This window comes from Neopelma chrysocephalum, unplaced genomic scaffold, assembly GCF_003984885.1.
Source record: "Neopelma chrysocephalum unplaced genomic scaffold, ASM398488v2 Primary Assembly neopelma1_59, whole genome shotgun sequence".
NCBI classification, from domain to species: domain Eukaryota; kingdom Metazoa; phylum Chordata; class Aves; order Passeriformes; family Pipridae; genus Neopelma; species Neopelma chrysocephalum.
In genome coordinates, this window is record NW_020897714.1 from 9,119,954 (window position 1) to 9,140,863 (window position 20,910).

Sequence of the window (20,910 nt, forward strand, 5' to 3'; positions counted from 1 at the left end):
CAGCCTGTATTTTATAATCTGATAATTAATACTCAGTATTACTAAGGTTCATGTAAACCCACATCCTTACATCACACCCTCAACAGTAGTTTAAAATTCATGTCTGGAAAGAAATAAGAAGTGCAAAGGAGAAGGTGGAAGGCAAATCACAGTCAGAAGTGTGCTATGCCTTACTTGAATGAATATAACCAGATGAGGGGACCCCTGGTGGCCTAGTGGTTAGCATGCAGGACTCTCACCGCTGCAACCCAGGTTTGAATCCCAGTCCCCCGGGCAGATGGAGCTCGTTAACCCTGTGAGGCCATCCATCTAAGAGAAGGTCACTCTAAACAAACCTACGTCCTGAGGACCTCACTGCCATTGTCCAAGCTTGCTTGGCCCCGGCAGATGAACCTTAGGATTAAAGGGTGGGCTCAGTTCAGCGCATGCTGTGTCTCACCTAAAAAAAATCCATTGCGCAGGCTGGAAAGGTAAAAGACCTTTCCCAAAATCTTCGTTCGCGAAGACTGGCCATTATTATTATTTATTATAACCAGATGATAATCTGATTGTAATGAATCCAATGAATCAGTAATGTTTTCATCAAAAGTAAATCAGATTATCCTAATTCTGAAAGTATTATTAAACAACTATAAAAAGGGGAATATGAAAACATATTTCTTACTGACCTAGCAGCCATTCTATGACCTGCAGAGGGGAGGGGAGGGAGGAGTGGGGAGGGGCAGGAAGGGAAGGGAAGGGAAGGGACATGAGCCAACAGGTTCATGTTGCTCAGGTTCAGTCAGCTCTAGTCAGAGCTGGGGAAAGGATCCAGTGTCTTTTACAAACTGTTAACCTCTTAATCTGGGACAATGTTACCACATACAGTTTTCTACTTATTAACACCTCTATACATCTGCTGTTAAAATGAAACAAAAATGTTTTTCCTATGCTGAAATGAGAAATGATAGTCTCACTGAAAATTATAGTTTTATAACTTCCCAGTGTTGGAACAAATTCAGCATAGGGATACAGTACTAAGATAAATGGTTGTCTGTCCTTTGCCATTAAATCCTTAGTGATGTTACCTGTTAAATACAAAATTTGAATTGACAGATAGATTGCTTCTGTGATTCCTCCACATACTAAAGTACCCTTTGGTCTTCAGAACAAAATGAAGTCTGAGTAGACAGCATAAAACCTACTTTAAAAACAGCAAAGAAAATTGCCAAAATGATAAATTATTTTATTATTGTAGACGTATATTTTGGTCAATAGTATATTTGCTTATACTGTGGGGAACTTAACACAGCTATAAAAAGAGAGCTGTTAAATTATAGATGATGATGATGATAACAATAATAACAACAATAATAATAATAATAATACAAAAGAGAGCATGTCAAACTGTCAACAGAAAAAAAAATCAGAGCATAATTTGGAAAAGCAGAATTTGTGTCTAAATTACATGCATCCTCAGGCTCCTAGCAATGAAAATCATCTCAGCACTAAGCATTGTAGGGAGTAAAGATTCTTACAGTGTCAGCTAGTAATAGCCTTATCTCCAGCAGTTTATCATGAGGCTGTGCATGTGCATATGAGGAAAAAATGGGGGAAAAATATGAAAAAAAGCCAAATGTGAAGAAATATAATTATTTAAGAAAAATAATTAATGTATAATTTAACACTGATGTCTGACATTTATATATTGCATTGTTTCCACTATATGACAGTAATCTCCTAGGTTAATAAGAGTTCTAGTTCCTGGTACATCTCAGAAAGAAGTGACTTCTTACTTTCTGCTTCTGATAGAGGGAAAGGAACAACATGAACCAAACTAACAAAAGGGTGGATTGGCCAAAATTATACTACCCTTTTTTTTTTGGAGAAGACTGAGAGAAAGGTTGTGGAAATTGTCACAGATTCACTGAAATCACCTTTATCTGCCATCTCAGGAATTGTTCTTCAGTTTAAGTTTCCCTCCCCCAGATTCATTTTTCACATCAATGGACAAAGAAAAGGAAGGTAAAGCATGAGTGTTGTTTCTTAATTTCTCACTAGTTACAGATCAGAAGTTGTTGCTCATTGATTTTAGATGTGTATAAGCTACTGAAAATAGTGAATCAGAATCATACGTGGAAATTATTCTTAAGTGATTTTTTTGAATGGCGTAGATTTTCATACATTGCCTATCCATAATATATTGTCCCCAGATTCCTTTGTGCTAAGAGCAGTATCTTAAAATTGACAGATTATGGTGTTCTAGGACTGTACTGGAAGGGAGTTCACACCAATGTTCTCTATAATCTTTAAAATAATTATTAAGGATATTTTTCTTTTTCAAGTGGTCCTCATGGATGATAGGCGAACCTGTCTCTGTGGCACATTTTTCCGATGCTTATTCTTTAATACCTTGAAACCTAGCAAGAGCCTTTCACATGGCACACATCTCCTTTAGTCGTCTGCCAGAAATGAATGCTGGCAGCTGCTCTGAAGCCCATTTATTGAACCTGTACCATTTCTAGAGCAAAGCTCTGTTTGATGTGAGGGACACTGTGCCAAGTCAGCCTGTATTTGTACTATGCAGTCACTGCTCTTGTTTCCCAGTGTGAATCTCCAGGGCTTCCTAAGGATTTAAGGAAAGAAAGCAGAGGATGGAAATGGACTGTTTTTACATAGACTCATCTCTTTTAGTAAAAGTAGTTTCTAAAGTGTAAATAGAGGGAACATTTTCCAGAGACATCAAGTATAACTGTTACAGAAATTTCTAAATGTATTCCTAAAAATATTAAATTTGCCTAGTGAAATCTATGAATCTGTGTAAGTCCAGGAAAATAAAATAAAGAAATAAAAATACATATATATAAAATTCTTTACATTTAGCAGCTGATACCACCTTTGATTGTTTTTCACAGTATTACACAGTTTTCACGTCTGCAGTATGGGCTGCAGTATTTAAAACCTTACCTGACTAGTTTAATGAACTAATTTAATGTGAATTCTAATTGTCCTGGACTTCAAAACTGGTCCATACATAATTTTACATAATATTCTTTTTGCATGTCTGAATAAATAAATACTTGCTAATGCAAGCATGTGGGACTTATCATTAGAATTTAGTAAGATATTAAAAGCACTTGGAATTTTTTAAAACCTTACATTTATCTTCCATTTTCATTCAAATATAAGTTTTAATACCCATCTACATTCCTTCTTTTTTCCCATTTAATATTATTCTTTGGTTTTACACAGCCACTGTGTGGATTTATACTGCAGAAAAGTGCAGCTTTTTTCCCGAAAAGTGCCTATCAAAGCCATTTAATCTTTTCAGTCATCTGTATTATTCATTTAGAAAAATGAATTTCTAGTAATTGTTATTGCATTATGCATTCAAATAGTAAGGAGGATTTTCATATATGTGTTCAAATCAAACCACTATTGTTTTTTCTCAATTTCAGCAGAAATGCAAACAAGCCAATATATCTATCATTCAGAAGGATATAGCTAGTTTTATAGAAAAAATATCTCTTTCTCATTTATTGGGACAGGAGAAACAAGTGCTCCCTGCAGATTGACAATGTTATTTCAGTGCTAATCTTGTGTAAATGTCAGAAGTAGTTTCCTAGAAGTGTGGTGTGGCTGTAAGGATTGTTGAAAATCAGAAAACCCTGCAAACCTAATCTGAACCCCTAAATATTTCCAAAGGAAAAACTTCATAAACTTTAGAAAAGTTTCAATTTTTTCCCCTAAATTCAGCTATTAGAACCAGGTGAGCAGCTATAGTGTTTTGCGGTGACGTAAAGATACACAAATAAGCTATTCACTCCATGATATATTGTGCTGGGAGAAGGTCTACATGGTCAATGAAATCATGTAGAAACAAGCTGGTCCAACAGAAAATAGAACAGTGTAAGATAAAAATATACAAATACTACATAGTTGCAATCAGTACTTATTAAATAGCAAATGAAATATATTGTAACCAATTTTTCATATGTACTGTAAAAAGGGCAAACGAACAACATAAACTTAGTCCATAGCAATGGAAGGTTACATCTATCTAATGGATAAATATGGCATCTAACAATTTATTTTTTTTTTATCCCAAACATCTGTACATACAGAAATAGAGAGAGTAGTAAATATGAAGTTAATGGTGGTGAATTACAGGAATATGTTTAGCTTTTTTTTAATTTCACTAACAGTGTGATCACTGTGACCACTAATAATGCCCCACTACGGCTGGGAGCAAAACAGAAACAAAAATAGGAATTTATAAATACTGAATCCATGGTAAGCAAAGTGTAAAAAACAGTGCCCTTAACCACTATCTTACCACTATAAAATATAAAAGCAAATTTGTATCAAGCATGAAAGAAATATATACTCTGCATACAATAATTTTTAAAAAATATTTAATGTCAGAGTAGACTAGCTACATATTCTACCTTTAAATAGTTATATCCTTTTCCTATTCAATAGTATTACAGCTATCTATTCAGTTATGATAGTAATTAATTTTAAAAATAATTCTAAATGAAAGAAGACATTGCAGGATAATTCAGATAATCGCATGATATTTAGATATCTTAAGAGAATTAATTTAGTGTTAATGAATAGTTGAAATTATTTTTCAGTAAAATGTGACTGTAAATGTATTGTAATATTTTCACTTTGGTTCTTAAAGAAAAGCTCTCAGTCAGATCAATGGAAGTAATAATAGCTAACATATTTACATTGACAAAATGTCACTGAAAAGTCTTTTACTGAATGATAACATTTAAAGTTCAGCTTCCTTGTTTTATAAATTACTTTTATGTTTTATTTTTTTATAGTTCTTATACAAATAAAAGTGAAAAGAGCTTTGTCAGAATAAAGACAGTCAAATTAAATTTAGAAGTACCATTGACAAAATAGGAGAACTTTTATATATGTTAGAATTTTAGAGATATTGATATGTTTAAATGGTGACATTTTACAAATTATTTAATGTGATGCTTTACTTCGTGATATATTTTTGACATAATTATAATATACAGTTTAAATAGACCAAAAGCTTTTCAGAAAGAGTGCATAAAGACTTCTGAAATGAACTTCTAGAAACTGAAAATGTTCTTTCAATTTGTTGACCTTAGTAGACTCTTAGAAATCTATAACCATGTGAGGACATTCTAAGAATAAAGTACAACTCTCATAAAGGATTAATGACTTACTTTTTAATATTTTATCAACCTCTAAGAAATGTGTTGAAAGCTTACAGGTTGTAATTTGGATTGAAAGAGAGGCAAAAAAAAGTTTATAATAGAATTTTAAAGCAATCTTGGTTTTCAGAGACTCGTAAAAGAAAATGTTTCTTTTGCCCGATTTGACTAAAATTCTTTCACTTAGAAACAGTAGGTACTTGAGAAAGTGACCAATGCATCATTTTTATATTATCACTCCAGAAGGAAAGTGAAGCAGCTTGATAAGAAATATTTTCTTTGTATTATCTTATACTATTTTCTGTTAAACTCTTGAAGTATGAATGCTTTCAAAACAAAGTAATTTTTTGCTGCCTAAACCAACTGGTCATTTAATGAATCTCCTGACAATAGAGTATATTATGCAAAATGTAAACTTGTTACTGGCTACTGATGAGCCAGTTGATTAGGCTTCAAATAACAGTTCTCAGCATTTTTCTAAATCTATTTTTAGACTCTAACTTTGCGTTTAGAGACATCTCTTCTTCCTGCTTTGCAGTCCCCAAATAGTAACCCAACGATTTAGCTCCATTGCAGCTATGATTGGATCTCTCATACAGGACAACCTCTTTGAGACTTTTGCATCAAAACCTTTCCTCCCATATGCATCTTTGCATCATGCTTCCTTCCTCACAATTGTGACTATTCCCTTCTCCAGAAAAACTTTGGAAAACTCATCTTTGCTCATTAGATAGATCCCTATGAACAGCACTGACACTCTCTCAGTGAATTTTCCCTCTCAAGGCACTTCATATGAGAAAGAAGATGTAGAGGTGTTTCTGTCCCCAGCAAGAAGATCTCCTGAAGGGCACCACTATGCAAAACCTTACTTCATTGAGAGGACTGACTCAGTGAAAGGCTTTGCATCAGGCATATCACACACTGCCAGCTTGCTCTGTGAGACTGGTTCACACCCCATGTTACATGGTGAGTTGTTCATTCATATCCTTACACTGCAAAGCTGCTCTCCTAGCACAGCAAAGGTGGAAGGGCTCTGAGTGCAAAGCACAGTGTATACAGTACAGAATACAACAGAAGGAGAAATACAGTGGAGATGGGGAGTTGGCAAACACCATAGACACTGAATAGCCAGTTGAAGCTGTACAACGTGTTCACACAGGGCAGTCACTTTTTCTTAGATTTGTAGTCTATACAGGCACAGGGCCTTTCTTTCACTTCCAATTTGGGATCCTCATTACAAGAAAAACAATGAGGTGCTGGAACCTGTCCAGAGAAGGACAACAAAGTGGAGGATGTGGAACATAAATCTGATGAGGAGTGGCTGAGGGAATATCTTTTCGCTCTCTCAAGCCACTTAAGGTTGTAGTAAGGTGAGGATTGGTCTTTTCTTCCGAGCAACATGCAATAGAACAAGAAGAAAGAGCCTCAGGTTGCTCCAGGAGAGACTTTGATTGGATATTAAGAAAAATTTCTTCACTGAAAGTGCTATCTCTTTCCCTGGGAAAGGTACCTGGCAGCTCTGTCTCTCTTACCTTTCTCCTTTCCAAAAGATATGTTAATAAAAAAAATATACCTACAGACAAGACTTGTCCTGGTAACTAATTAACATGCACACATACAGGCTATCAGGCCATGGGCACAAATTCAACATTTCCTTGATGGAAAGCTCAGCAGCTCACTTCTGGTCTTTTCTTGCCTTCAGAACCCTGCTCACACAATGCCTCACTGTGCCCTACACCAGTACACAGAATGAAGAAAGCACACTAGAGTCTACCTTCAAGCATTCTGGCAAAATTAAAATGCTTACCATTTTCACTAAGCTTCTTTCTCTCTCAGCCCAGAAAAGCAGACTTATATACCTCTGTCCATTCGAAACCTCTTGAAGTAGAGAACCCTGACACTCCAGGCATCCTCCTGAATCGTGTTTACTCCTCTGTGAACCCAGAAGCTCCTAGAGGAAACAGAGTTATCTAAGTGACAGGTCTACTGATATGTAGTCCTTTAGGGGGCCTGTCACCTGAACCAGAAAAGAGAGTCCAGTTTGTATTTCTCTTTCATATCTAGAAGGACACAAACAATAATTAGGTGTCAGGTATCTACAGATGCTACAGATGCTACAGATGATTTGGATATTAAATGTCCTCATGTTAGGTAACATGGCCCTTCCTTCCCTCTGGACAATGTCCTCTCTGGAGGTCAGTGGATAGACAACAGGACCTGGAGTTATGGTAGCTGGGACCTCAGAGCTGAACCTGTACCCAGTGGAGGCACTTTCTAAATATTCTGCTGAGTGAGGGCACTGCAGCCTGTAGCTCCATGATGGAACAGAAGACTCCTCTGGAGCATGGGAGAGACTATTAACTCCATCCTCATGCCTTTGGCACATCATGCACTGTAAGGAGCAGAACAAATCTGTACTTAATAACACACAAATGGAAATGATAGGGCAACATTTGGAATTGGCAGGTTAGCTCTGTCCTTCAGGTACAATGCCTGAGCACCAGGCAGGATAAAAACTGTTGGGATGTGAAGGAACAGGCAATCACCAGCCAGGCCCTGCTGTGCATGGCTACGGACCTGCAAATTAGAGAGCTACATGCAGCAAAACAGGCAGGCAAGTCCCCTGTTTAGACATGAGTAAACACAGCTCCTGAGCTCCTTCAGCTTCTAGGGAATGGGCACCAAATCCTCACCTTCACATAAGGAAGCCTCTGTTGTTGTCCCAGACAGGGCAGTGGTAGGGAAGCCTTTACCTCTGAGATTCCTGTCATCACCTTAGAGGATGCCTTTACTGAGGTCAGTGCTGCAGAGATCAACACAGAAGCCCTGACCTCACTGCCATTGCTGTCTTAATGTCAAGAAAGCAAGACCACAATTAGAGCTGAAAAAGACTCCAAGCCTGCAGGCTCATTAGAAATGTTGTCACTAGGACAAACAACAGAGCTACTTGCCACTCCAGAAATGTCTTCAGATCAGTCTTTCTGACATCACTAATGCATAAATGCATCATGAATTTTATTATGGTCAGCAAGACTCCTGAATAAGGACTATTAAACAAGAGCAAGAGTTGGCAAGAGTTGCTCCATGTTTCATATTCTGATTTGTCCTCCAGTTCACAGGCTACTCATGCAATACTGCTTTTTAAAGGTAAATGTGTGCTTCATACAGGAATAAGAAAAAATAATTACTGAGCTATTCAGGAAGAAGTATATTAATACAAACTTTTTAACATATTTAACAGTTTAGTTAATAATCCAATACTTAATATAGAAATTTCTAGCTGAAGAATGTGCTGATACACCAGATAAAATTATTTCTCCTACTTTGATTACCGTTACTTACTTTCTTACTTTGAGACACAAATAGAACTGAAGTGATTTCTCACAGTTTGGGAGATCCCTGGTCCTGATGGTCAGTAATTTGCTCAACTTATGCACAAACAGGCAAATGAGACACAGTGCAACCCTCTGCCTCATTGCCTTTCTTGTCTAGATGTGGAGAGAAGTTAGACTGGGGCATGCATGTATTTCTGGCCGAAAAATATGTATTTCCCATCCTAGAAAGTAGGTCTCAGAGGGACAAAAAATGTTATCCCTGTGTGTCAACATCCAGAGGGATTCTGTGGTTAGAACTGGGTTCCACAATGCAGACTCATGTTGTGAAGATTTTTCACTAAAATATTCTTTTGGAGTACTTTCAAATTTAATTTCAGACAAGCTTGGAAAATCCATTAATCCTGATATACACAATTTTCACATAGTTTATATTGTACTGATTAATATTAGGTCAAATATTAAAGTGCTAATTTATACCAATTTCTTAAGCCAATGACACAATAATGTGTTATCATTGCAGATATTTCACTTAATGAGAATCATGTAGAGTCTTAGAGTTCCCAAATGACTCTCAGTGAATAACATAATGACCTAACAACTTTCCACTAATTCCTAAGTATGTGTATTTATATATTTAGAAAGTCAAAATGCTAAATGTTTACTGATACAGATAGACCTCACTACTATTGTGGGATAATTGCATTATAAAATTCAGAAAACTGATGAAAGCAATGCTATGATTGATGGAAATCGTAAGTTCGAATGTTAGTTCATTGTTACTGAAAGATCACTGAAATAATTTTTTTTTGTATGAGTGATTTTACATGTACCACAAAACTTCATTTTATGACTATACAGTGGACTACTATCCATTTCAGTTAAATATTTAAAGACAAGAGCTAAATAACTGATGGAAAAAGACGTTAATAGAATCTAAAATTTGGTAGTATTAAACGGCAAAAAATTGAAGCCTTATTGATCAGTACGTCTAAGGGAAAGAAGGAGGTGTCATTTTTATATGTAATCTGAAAAGCTCTCATGTTTATATTGTGGATAGTATATTTGACTCTTAAAACTGAATATTTTCATTAGATAGATATTGTTTCAATAACAAAGGAGTAAAATATCAGAGCTGATACCTGTCTTGGGAAAACTGAATTCAACAGTTGTTGCCTAAAGACTATCTGTGTCAGCCTGGCGAAGAAGATTTACCTGCTTCCCAGTTTCAGGGTAACAAAAGTTTTAAGGGAATCATCTGTGCTGTTGACCTAATGCTTTACAGATATACAGTAGGTATTACATCCCAAAGAGTCCATAAAGAGCTTCACATTCCTCCATTCACTGTGGGTAAGAAATCATTTACCCTATCTTAGAAAACTTATATCTACAGAGCAGAAGTTCACAGAATGGGAATATAAACTTCCTTGAAAGGAAGTAAGGGATATCAAAGGCACTGGTCAGGACACTACAACTCTGGATGGATTTATTAGAGAAAATTCTGATAACCTGCTACCAGGTAGTCAACTGCACCTCAAACTACAGATGAAAGTAGCATAAACAAAGATGCCAACAGTTCTTACAGATATAACTTTAGGAAAAAAATCCTTCTTCACCTATCACTACATTAAAAACTTGAGTTTTTTGTCTTTTTTTAATCCTTTTGTTGGAAAGTTATGGTTATCAGCTGTAGACCGGGGTGAGAGCTTTGCAAGCAAGCAGAAGCCCTAAGAACCTTAGGGGAAATATTTATGGAATCTGACAGGTCGCTGCAGTTAGAGGATAGGCAAGCTCGGGCTTTCAACACCATTTCTGAGCAGAACATACGTCCTCAGAAGTAGTTTGGTGACAATATTTTGTGAAATGAAACCCTTAAGATCCCTTTCAGGCGTACAAGACAGCACAAAATATTGAATTTTCAAGTTTATAGAAACTTCTGTGTATAGAAAAACAAAGAATCACTATGCCTTAGAGTTACAGGGGAAATTAATAACTCATGATCAAACTGACATACACTAGGAAGAAAAAGTGGTTTTTTTTAAAGCAAAACCAAGAGTTTAGGTTTTTACCTTTCACTTTATTTAAAGAAAGTTTTAGTTTTTAGTTTATTTTTAAATTTAATTCTGCAGTTAAATATGTACATATGCACTAAATTGTGCATATAAATATGCATCTGCATTACATACATGCATATACATTTAGGAAAAAAATACAGGACTGAATGAAAGTTTAAAAGCCCTCAGCTTTCAGTGCTTTCAAAGTTAATGTTTTATGAGAAATATTTTGTGTTGGATGTTCTGCAAATAAATTTTTAGTGAAAGGATATAAGAATGTGGTCTATTATAACTACCATATCAGAAATGATTCATAACGCAAAGCCTCAGTACATAAGTGTCCAAACTTCTTACTAAGAATGTTGAAACACACTGTGCTCTTTTCAGTAGTTTTAGAGACTAACGTTCCTGTCAGACTCCTCTGTACATTTTGTCTTTCTTATGAAATACTAATGTAATTCAACAAAAAAATACAAATAAAAAGTTTTAAAAAAGCTCAATGAGAAATTACCAATACGGCAGAAAAGCCTTACATAATTCAGCTGCCACCATCTGTAATTAAGATACTGGAGCATCTCCCTAAATAATCTAGTTCGTAAAAATGATCACGTATGGCTCACAGAAACATTTACAGTATGTTATGACAGGAAAACACAAAGACAAATTCTGCTCAGACATATACAGAGGCTGTGTTGCAATCTGTTTATTTGTGCTGGTATTGTTTCCTTGGGCTATTCTAGGTAGCCTACTGAATCAAGGCATAGAATTACAAACAAAGTCTGCTTATTGTGAAAGATTTTTCTTTTTTTCATCTAGGTACTGCTTTTGTTGCAATTTTGCCCTATACATAGGGCAAAATTGCCTATCTACCTTCTAGGTAGTTGCCTACTTAACTTCTACAGGACAAGCAGTTTCGGAGTCATGTATTGATCTAGACTTTTCTGATGAAGCTGTCCTTGTTCCCTTAATCCCCATCACTAAAGTCTTATAGCCCCTCACCTACATGATGCCTGAAAGTTGTTTTGAAAGGAAGAAATCAAAAATGCCTGTCTGTCAGCATCCTATAGGCTGGGAGGAATTCAGGTCCATGGAGCTCTATTAGGGAAGAAGTGTTTGTTTCTACCTCTTCACACAGAGGCCTTGTGGCAACAAACATTTCTTCTCAGTAAACCCACACTATGTCTCCATGGTCTGGCAAGACTCTGGCTTCACATGGGAACATTCAGTGATTCTGACACGGAATATTGAAGGAATACAGGTGAGAAAGAGGAAAAAAAGGTTATTTTTAATATAATGTAAACTTCACCAAATCTGAACAGACTATCACAGGAGACAAGGAAAGCACTGCATCCAGGAGAAAAGTCACTAGTAAAATCATAACATTTTGCCACTTGTACAAAGAAAAGTTTGTGAAAATCATCTGTAACAAAAAACATTATGCATACTAAATATCAGTGTAGGGCTTTTTTAAATATGATACTATACAGTTCTGAAAACAAGCTTTAGCTAACATTGAATCAGAAGACGAATATATTCAGTTTAGCAGTGGGCCATAAATGTATGTGTATGTACCTATGTATATATAGCTGTCATTTTAAGAAAATATGATACCTTTTACCCCATACACCAATATTAAATATATATGTTGTAACATTTACTTCTATTTTATTTCCCAGTATTATTCATTTCATATATTGTCATAGCCGTAAAAGAATTATGGAGATTTAATCCTAGAAAACTATAAAAGTGACACAAACAGATTTCACTAGAACACTTGCTGAAAATTAAAAGAATACTTGAAATTAGAATTGGAATGTAACCTTGACATGTGCAACAGTTCCAGAATTGAGCACATGTGATCAATGACCTCAACTCAACACTCTCTACTCATGGACAGAAATGAAAGATCACATACAACATAAGAATGACCTATACTTGGAGCTAAAAAGAAGTACTGGACAAGTGATGATAAGAAAAAAGACTCAAATTTTAAGTGAACAGAATTCAGATGCCAGCCACAAGCAAGGATAAGAACGCTGAAGAGAATGGTTGGCAAATCTATAAAAGAAACAGGAACGTTACATCACTCTAAAGAGAAAAGAAGAAAAACAAATAAAAGGACTTCTGTTTTGATTTGATTCTCTGCTTTGAAAAGACAGCTAATAGACACACAAGCAAGTAAACTAATCCAATTTCTTACTATTATAAACAAAATTGCATTAAAAATTCAGTATTAATGCTGAAAGTCAAGCAGTCAAAAATTAGGAAATACATCAGCTGTTTATTTGCTCTCTTCACTACTGCCTGTTCACTCCTGGCTTGGCCCGTGGTATAAACCTAGTATGATAGTAATATAGACAAAAGTTTCCACTTATCCTGAGGGAACAGTGAGTTGTTCTTTAATTCCATAAGTGGTGAACAAGAAGTCGACATGTTCTGCTGCAGACAGGAAGACAAAGTGTTTCCCATGAGGAAAAATGAGCATGTTTTCCTAAAGTATATTGCACATTAGTTTCAGTCATGAGACAGGAGGAAACTCTAGGATTAGTGAAGTGTTATGCCTGCTCCATTTGCTCAATCCTTGCTTCTGGGTTGATAGTGCCCCATTTGAGTATGACTTACCAGAAGTCAGGGTAGGACCAGTATTTTATTTAATTTTGTAAAAGAAATTTATTGGTTAGCAATGCTGTTTAGCCACATATCTTGAAATAGAGCTAACACCAAAATAAAAAGAAAAGAGTCTGTAGAACATTATCCCAGACCACCTAGTTTCTGAAATGTTAAACATAGTATGGTTTAGTTTTAACTCATACACTTATTCAAAATGAAAGATATGAAGACAATCACCAGCCTTCATTTGTATTCTTGATGCTGAGCACAAATAAGTGCTGATAAAATCAATAGTAGATGCACCTGGCCAGGATCCCTTCATATATTTTCTTATCTTACATGTATCTTATCATTAAGTGAACATTGCAATTAAAAAAAATTGACAGTTTTTCAAGTGCTGAAGTAAGTGGTTTAGAGATACCTCACTCTTGAAGGTAGCATTCAACTTATTTTTTGTAATTCCAAATGTACTTGGAACATGCTATAAACTCAACTGAAATAATAACCACATGTTTCATCTGTGGTACCCATGTAACAAGCTGCTAAAATCCAACCACATCTGAAGAGACATGGAGATGGGTGTTTCAATGTTACTTCAAGAAATGCTGAGTTATCCAGAGTGGGGGAAAAAAAAGTTTGTTTGTTTTTACATCTGTGATCACACCTCAGCATCTACCAGTGAAAGCACACCAGAATCTACTGTCATTAGCTGCTATTAATGTCATATTAGGGCTAATGAAGAGCACCATAACTACTCATGGAAGCAGAACAGAAAAAGTATTCATACTTTTTCTACTAAATCACTGTGTGATTTAGTATTAAACTTTGTACTGTGCTTTCCCCAAGTGCTAGTGAAAACTGCAGTTGTTCTAAAAGCTGTGCTATAATTTGCTCTTTGATAACCACTCAGGAGAACAAGCACCAGTGAATAGTAGCATGACTACTAATCAATTATTAATAGAGGTTGTCTCTGATTACTTATGTAGCACATCTGTAGAATAATGAACCTCCAATTACATTGTCAAAGGGCAATATGGCCAGGCTCAAGCATGCCAAGTCTCATGACCATACTTTTTGCCATTCACCTTTTTGATTTGGCCTCAACATAATATGAGCTTTGTTGCTGGTAAAAATAGTCTTGATTTGGGAAATTTTACTTAATTTAATTTGTAACCAACAAACATTAGCTTTTAATTCCTGACTCATGTGTTGAGAAATGAAGACATAAACTGTCTAAACTTCCCTTCTTCTTGCCATGCATTATGCTCAGATCCTTCAGCTTCCACTGCCCAAACCCTGCCATTGTTGTCCAGTACAAGACTTCAAAACTAAAAGTATCTTCTATGTATTGGGCCGTAGCATAGCAGGCTTTGTTTAGGCCAGTTCTGGGCAGTGCACCTGAAAGAGGACTGGAGCTGGCATTAAGGTCCTGACAATCTTCCCTCACTCTGAAGTGGTCTGGAGCTCAGATGTGAGGCAATGTGGACTCACACTTGATAAAGAGAACGTAGTCTTCTGTAGTCATTTTGTCTCAATAAGGAAAGTCTTAAGTTTCATAGGCTGAAAAAATCAGGCTAAATTTTCCTCACTATTTTATTTCCCTGGATTTCCCAGAAACACTATCTGTGAGCAAATCATATACATTTTATACAACCCACCATTTTCCAGAAATCATTCAGGAAAAGATAACAATTATAATACCACTATTCAAAGGTGAAAGTTTTGTCTGGAAAACATCCCATGTTTCATTCTGGCTCCACTAATGACTATTTTACAAAAAGCAGAATGGTAAATGACATTTAAAAGTTCAAAACTGAGTATACATATTAAGTGCTTATGCCTGAACAGTTTGGAGTAATTTTCAGGTTGCAGAAGACAAAATAATGGCATATTGTTCAATATTTTTTGTATTTGTTTTGTTCTGGGCTGCTTGATAGAAAAGTAACTTGGTTGTGGTTTCGTTTTTCATCTGGTGTGAAAGAGATGCTAATGAAATCTTCCCATAGGTGCAAGTTTAATGCAAACTAAGACAGTTGAATTAAAATGTAATTAACAACATTGCTATTTGTATTTTGTAATTTAATGCTAAGTACTTGTTGCCTCTGCTTCATTTAGTGCTTAATGTTATACAGGGATTTTTATCCTCGTAGTGACAGCAGTTATGTAAACTAATGAGTTCAATTTTATCTTATATTCATCCCAGTCATATATATTAAATGCAAGAAATTAATGCTGTAGTAGTATTTTCCATCATGATTGTCAGAGAATTGAAAAATTTTTATCTGAAAAGACTATTTTTAGCAGATAAATTCTATGAGACAATATTTGATTACAGAAACATCAATGCACATGTGGAACAAATGCAGACAGATCGACCCTGCCTTTAGTGACCAGAAGACAACCCTGACTGTAGCAAAAGATTCAAGTACTACAAAACCCAGATCTCAAACTTCCTTGGTAATGGGAATGTAACTTTAAGGAAATTCAAACTCTAATCCATTCTTCTTGTTGATTCAACTTCACTCCTAGAGATACAATATGATAGAAATACAAATCTTGGAAGTCTGGCTGGAATCAATATTTAAATCTTCTTTTTGAAAAATACAATACAGTAAACAGCTCAGTATATTCTTAAAATATGTTGTTGGTGTTTTTTTAAGGAATAGGGAGTCAGCATGAAGTACAAGAAATAAGTCGAATGAAGAATAAAACTGGTAAAAGAATTTTGTGCATGAAATAAGCACAGGTAAGTTGTGAATTACAAGAAGGTAAGATTCTATAACAACTTTCTCATACCTGTTAAAGGATTAAAATCCAAGCTGTTTAAGACCAAGATGGACCAGTTTAAATCAGCAGCTGTAAGGCTACTCAAGTCCAATGTACTGGGTTCACTGACATGGGAAATTCTTAGCACTTTAACATTTCAGTTCAGTAAGTGAAGGAAATTATAAAAAGACAATACTCAGCTAAATTGATTTTTTTATTTTTGTGACTTAAAAATGGAGGAGCCTGAGAACTTGAATACTGAAAGTAATTTTCATGAATGTACTTCATAACAAAAGGGTTGAAAAGGAAAATAATATACTTTGAAAGGCTCATGTCAATAAATCTTATGTAGCAAAAAGGGAGAACAGTAAGCTTGCACTCACTCACTAAAAAGTATACAAAAGCTAGTGAATTCAATCCACAGACAAAAGTAAGCCATAAGAAGAGGTATTGGACTGCTTCAGTAATAATTTGATAACACTGAAATCAAAAAAGTCATTCACAAAATAGAAGCAATCACATATTACTACAGATGACTATGAAGATATAGGGCAAGTAGGCATGTAAGGATAAGTCAGAATGTCAAGGAGAGAAAAGAGTTACAGTTCTTTGAGAATATTAAAAACATAGAGGTTAGAGATGATAATACAGTACATACTAAGAAGAAGAGAAAAAGAAAGTCTAGTTCTGTTACCTATCAGGGAGGGAGACAGAAACCTTTTTCCCTCTGTTTTTTACAGAAAATGCTATGGCCAGGCACTCAAAATAAACATGTGAATTAAAAAAAAATAAAATTGAAAGGATAGAAATAAATACCAGAAGAAAGAACAGATTAAACCCAATTCTAATAAATTATTTAAAGATCTCATAGTATTTTACCCATGAATCCTGAAAAAAAAGAAGCCCAACCTATCTTTGAATTTTTATTCTGAGGTTTTAGGGAATTAGAAAGATCCTTGTAAGAAAGAGAACACTGGGATTAGGTGAAGAAAAGACATAGTATGTCTCATTAATAAAGAGAGAAAAGTAGTACCTGGGAAATCAAAGATCGGACAGTCTAGTTCTGATGAGGAGGATTATACTAAGAAAAATATTGACATTATTTGTATATTTACTTATAGGATAATAAAACACCATATTTCCCAACATATGTTTCTCTATAAATAAAGATATTGGTACAATTTAATTTCCAACTTTCTAAGGACAGTTAGGTTCATAGGTAGAAAAGAAATAGCAGGCGTGACAATTCATTGACATCAGGTAATTTCGTAATATTGTCTTTATAATATTTTTATAGGAAAACAATGGAGAAATAATCACTTGAAAATAACCCCCTTAAAGAAGATACCTTCTTAGAAATGTTTTCTTGAAAAACACCTATCAGTGTTTCTAGCTTAATTATAAATATAGCACCACTGGGGTCTTGTCTGGCTGCATGGATTTTCTGGAAGTTTCTTGTGTCTTTTGATTTCTGATAACTGATGAAATGTGACATCTAGTGGAGTATTTGTAGCAGTAAGCTAAAGCACGTATCCTATTTAAAAAAAATCTCCATTAAGCTGCCCATTTGAAAAATTTAAAATCTCTTACTTTTCCTTGTGAGTTGTAGAGAAAAAAGGCAATATTTTTGTTGCATTAAAAAAATTAAAATTTCTATTATTATACTCTATAGGGGTCAATACCCACTTGATTTGAAGACCAAATAATTATTTGATCTTGCTTAGTTCTTGTTGTTAACATTGAGAAAGATTTTAATCTCATTCATATAATTTCTAATTGCTCTAGAGTGAGAATTTCTTTAGAATGGTTGTGGGAGAGAAGTAGATAAATATATATTCAAAAGAAAATTCTTATCTTCTCAACTGTTAGTCCACATGGAATCAAAAGACAAAGAGGAAATATGGCATCCAAAGATACCAGGGTTTTTATCTTCCCTTATTGCTCAGTCTTCGGCCTCTTTTGATTTGCCAGTAAAACTGGCAATTATGATCTGCATATCTGTCCATGAGGGAAGCAACTGAGAATGACAAGGAACTTAATACTGGACTGCATGGGGGTATTTGTAAAATGATGATATTCTAACACTAGTAAACTGGGCTGGATTTGAAGGGGCAGCCCTGGGCAAATGATATCAGACATCACTGCCATTGAACTGAGCAATACAATGCCATTATTATCAAGTGTTCCATACCTGATAATCAACTAAGCCCATAAAGTTTCATGTGTTAAGATATTAAACAGCATTTTCTATAGAACTTAAAGAAAATTCATCTTGAATACTGGCATATCTAATACTGCTTTTATGTACTTTGATTTAATCTGTCTCATAAGAAATCAAATACTGGTTTATGTATCAAAACACAGTCATTATGGAGTTTTGAAATAGTAGTGTGAGATTTTGTAACAGATTTACCTGCCTTTTGTTTAAGAGCCCTGTGGCTTTAACCTGAAATATCAGGGTCCAAGAATGTATCAGGGTGCAGTTGTTTGTTGATTTGATTTGAAAGAAAAAAATATGAAAGGATCTGATTGAACATGGACAGAAAGATTCAATTATTAAGAAAGGACAGATCAGATTTTATGATAGCCTGGGATTTGAAAGTGTACAGGTAAGGAGACTTGTGTTCAAAAAGCAAGGGTCTTGAGCACTGGGTATGAAGATTTAGGTTAAGAAGGGCAGATCTAAGAATTTTCAGTCCTCAGTAAATTTGCTAAACATACACTTAGATTTCAAAGTGATATACTTCCAAACTTTAGTAGAAGTTAGATAACATGCATATTTGTAGCAAGGTATCTTTCTGAGTTACACAGTTACATAACATAAAAACCCAATCAACAAACAAAAACAAACAAACAAACAAAAACACAAAAAGAGGACACAAAAGTAATAACAAAACCACACAGTAAGCTTAGCATGTTAATATGCCCTAAAAAGTTCTAAGTCCTCCAAAAGAAACAGCTCTATTCTGTCAAGCTTTTAGATCTCACATGCTGTAGACTAGTTTAGTTTCCAGTATACTTGGGTTTGATTTGCTCTAGACTTACATGCAGTATGTAATTGTACTTCTATGAAGCTTCTAGGTCAAATCAGCTATGCCTAGTGAGTTTAGACACTTACATGATTAGGTTGCCAATAAACTAAAAGAAATCAGTGCTTTGTATTTAGGGAACTATTATCTGCCTGCATTCTGTTTTAGCAGTTTAAATCCTTTCCTTGGTTTTGAATATTAATCCTTATCTGTGCAATCCTTATCTGTCTGACTGGGTTATTTTGCTCTGAATTAATGTAAAAATCTAAATCGTTGTGCTACAAATGTACTCTTGCATATTGTGAGACCACTGAGAGTTTTTTTAATCTTTTGCTAAAGAAGAATCATCATAGAAAATTATGAATTATTCTATGCATGGGAAAAAGTCTTGTGAATTCATCTAATTAATTGCAACATGGTAAAGAAGATGAGAATGTATTACAGAAAGCTGAAATGTTTTCAAACTCTCTTTTGAAAGATTAGCAGTGACATCTCAGTGTGAGAAAAACAATCCAGGGGGAGACAAACCCTGAAGAGCTCTTGAATAGCTAAAAAGACAAGAAATCAATAAGGCCCATAATTATTGGCACATAGATTTAATGAAGTGTAAAACTTTGGTGTTACAACAAATTAAAACTCCATTAATGTACATGGATAATGAAGAACAAAAAATGATTAAGAAAAAATGTATTCTTTTCTTTTCTCATACACTTAGTTCAGAATTATTTTTAACATAAGAAATAGCTGAAGAAGACTTAAAACAGTAATTTAATGGGAATTTGACTTATTACGAAGCAAACCTAAGCACTTTTAATACTTACCAAATGGATATAGAATTTTAAACTAGTGACAAGTTTCACTGAATGGACTAGGAAATTAATATAAAATGTACTACAGGCAGGTTAATTGGGTTCATTCCATGAAAGCATATTCTAAATTAGCTAAATTTATCCTTTTTTTCTTTTTTTTTTGACAAAAAAAAGGGCTGAAGCTATTGCCATTGGCTTGATTCTGAGATGTAGAAGAATCTGATTGATAGCAGTGGGAACTGGGAAGCTGATATTTTACACGTGCATCACAGGGAATTCTCAAAAGCATTTGTTGTCCATGGAGGATGAATCAGACAGCTTTGACAAATATTTACAGTATTATGAGTGTCCTTCTTGCTTTACTCTAAGATTTCTGCTGGATAAGTCTTCCATTTATTAAAGGTCTTTCCTGTTTTCATAGAAACCAAGCTTCCGACAGAGATAATATTATTTCCGGTGACACTGTTACACATGTATTTCCCTTGTATTCTACTAAAATGTTACTAATTAATTTAGTTTGATGGATATTACACATTGTAGAACAAAAGCTAATAATTTGGAGTAAATATTAGTCATAACTTGTTCTATACATGCATCTTCTCTATATGTGCAATCTATGTGCATAATGATATCTAAATATTGTAGAATTTTATTAGATAAAGCATACCTAGTACATCACAGAAATAGATTATCTAAACACTATGTAAGAAACAGAATGGAACAATCAAAAGACAAACACATTTAGCTATCAATTCAAGTAAATTACAGTACTAGAGAAGCATTTGAATTTGTGTCCAGGCATAAAATATAAGCCCGTAGAATAAAGTATGCAGAAAAAAACCCTTGAGAACAAGATTACAGTATTTAAATAATAACCTATAGAGAGCCTGCATAGTTTTCATATAGGAATCTCACCTCTAAATAGTTAATCCATGTCCTCAATTCTGATTCAGGACATTTTTCTTGATTGTCATTCCCCCGTGCTGAGAAATACCCTCCTGGCGATGCCTGCTGTCCATGTCTTTCTCAGTAACTGCTTGCTAACCCCTTGGCAGAAGAACCCTATTTGCCCATTGGAAGCTTGATTTTCTGTCAGGCTTTGAAAAAAAAAGCAGAAGAAAACATCACTT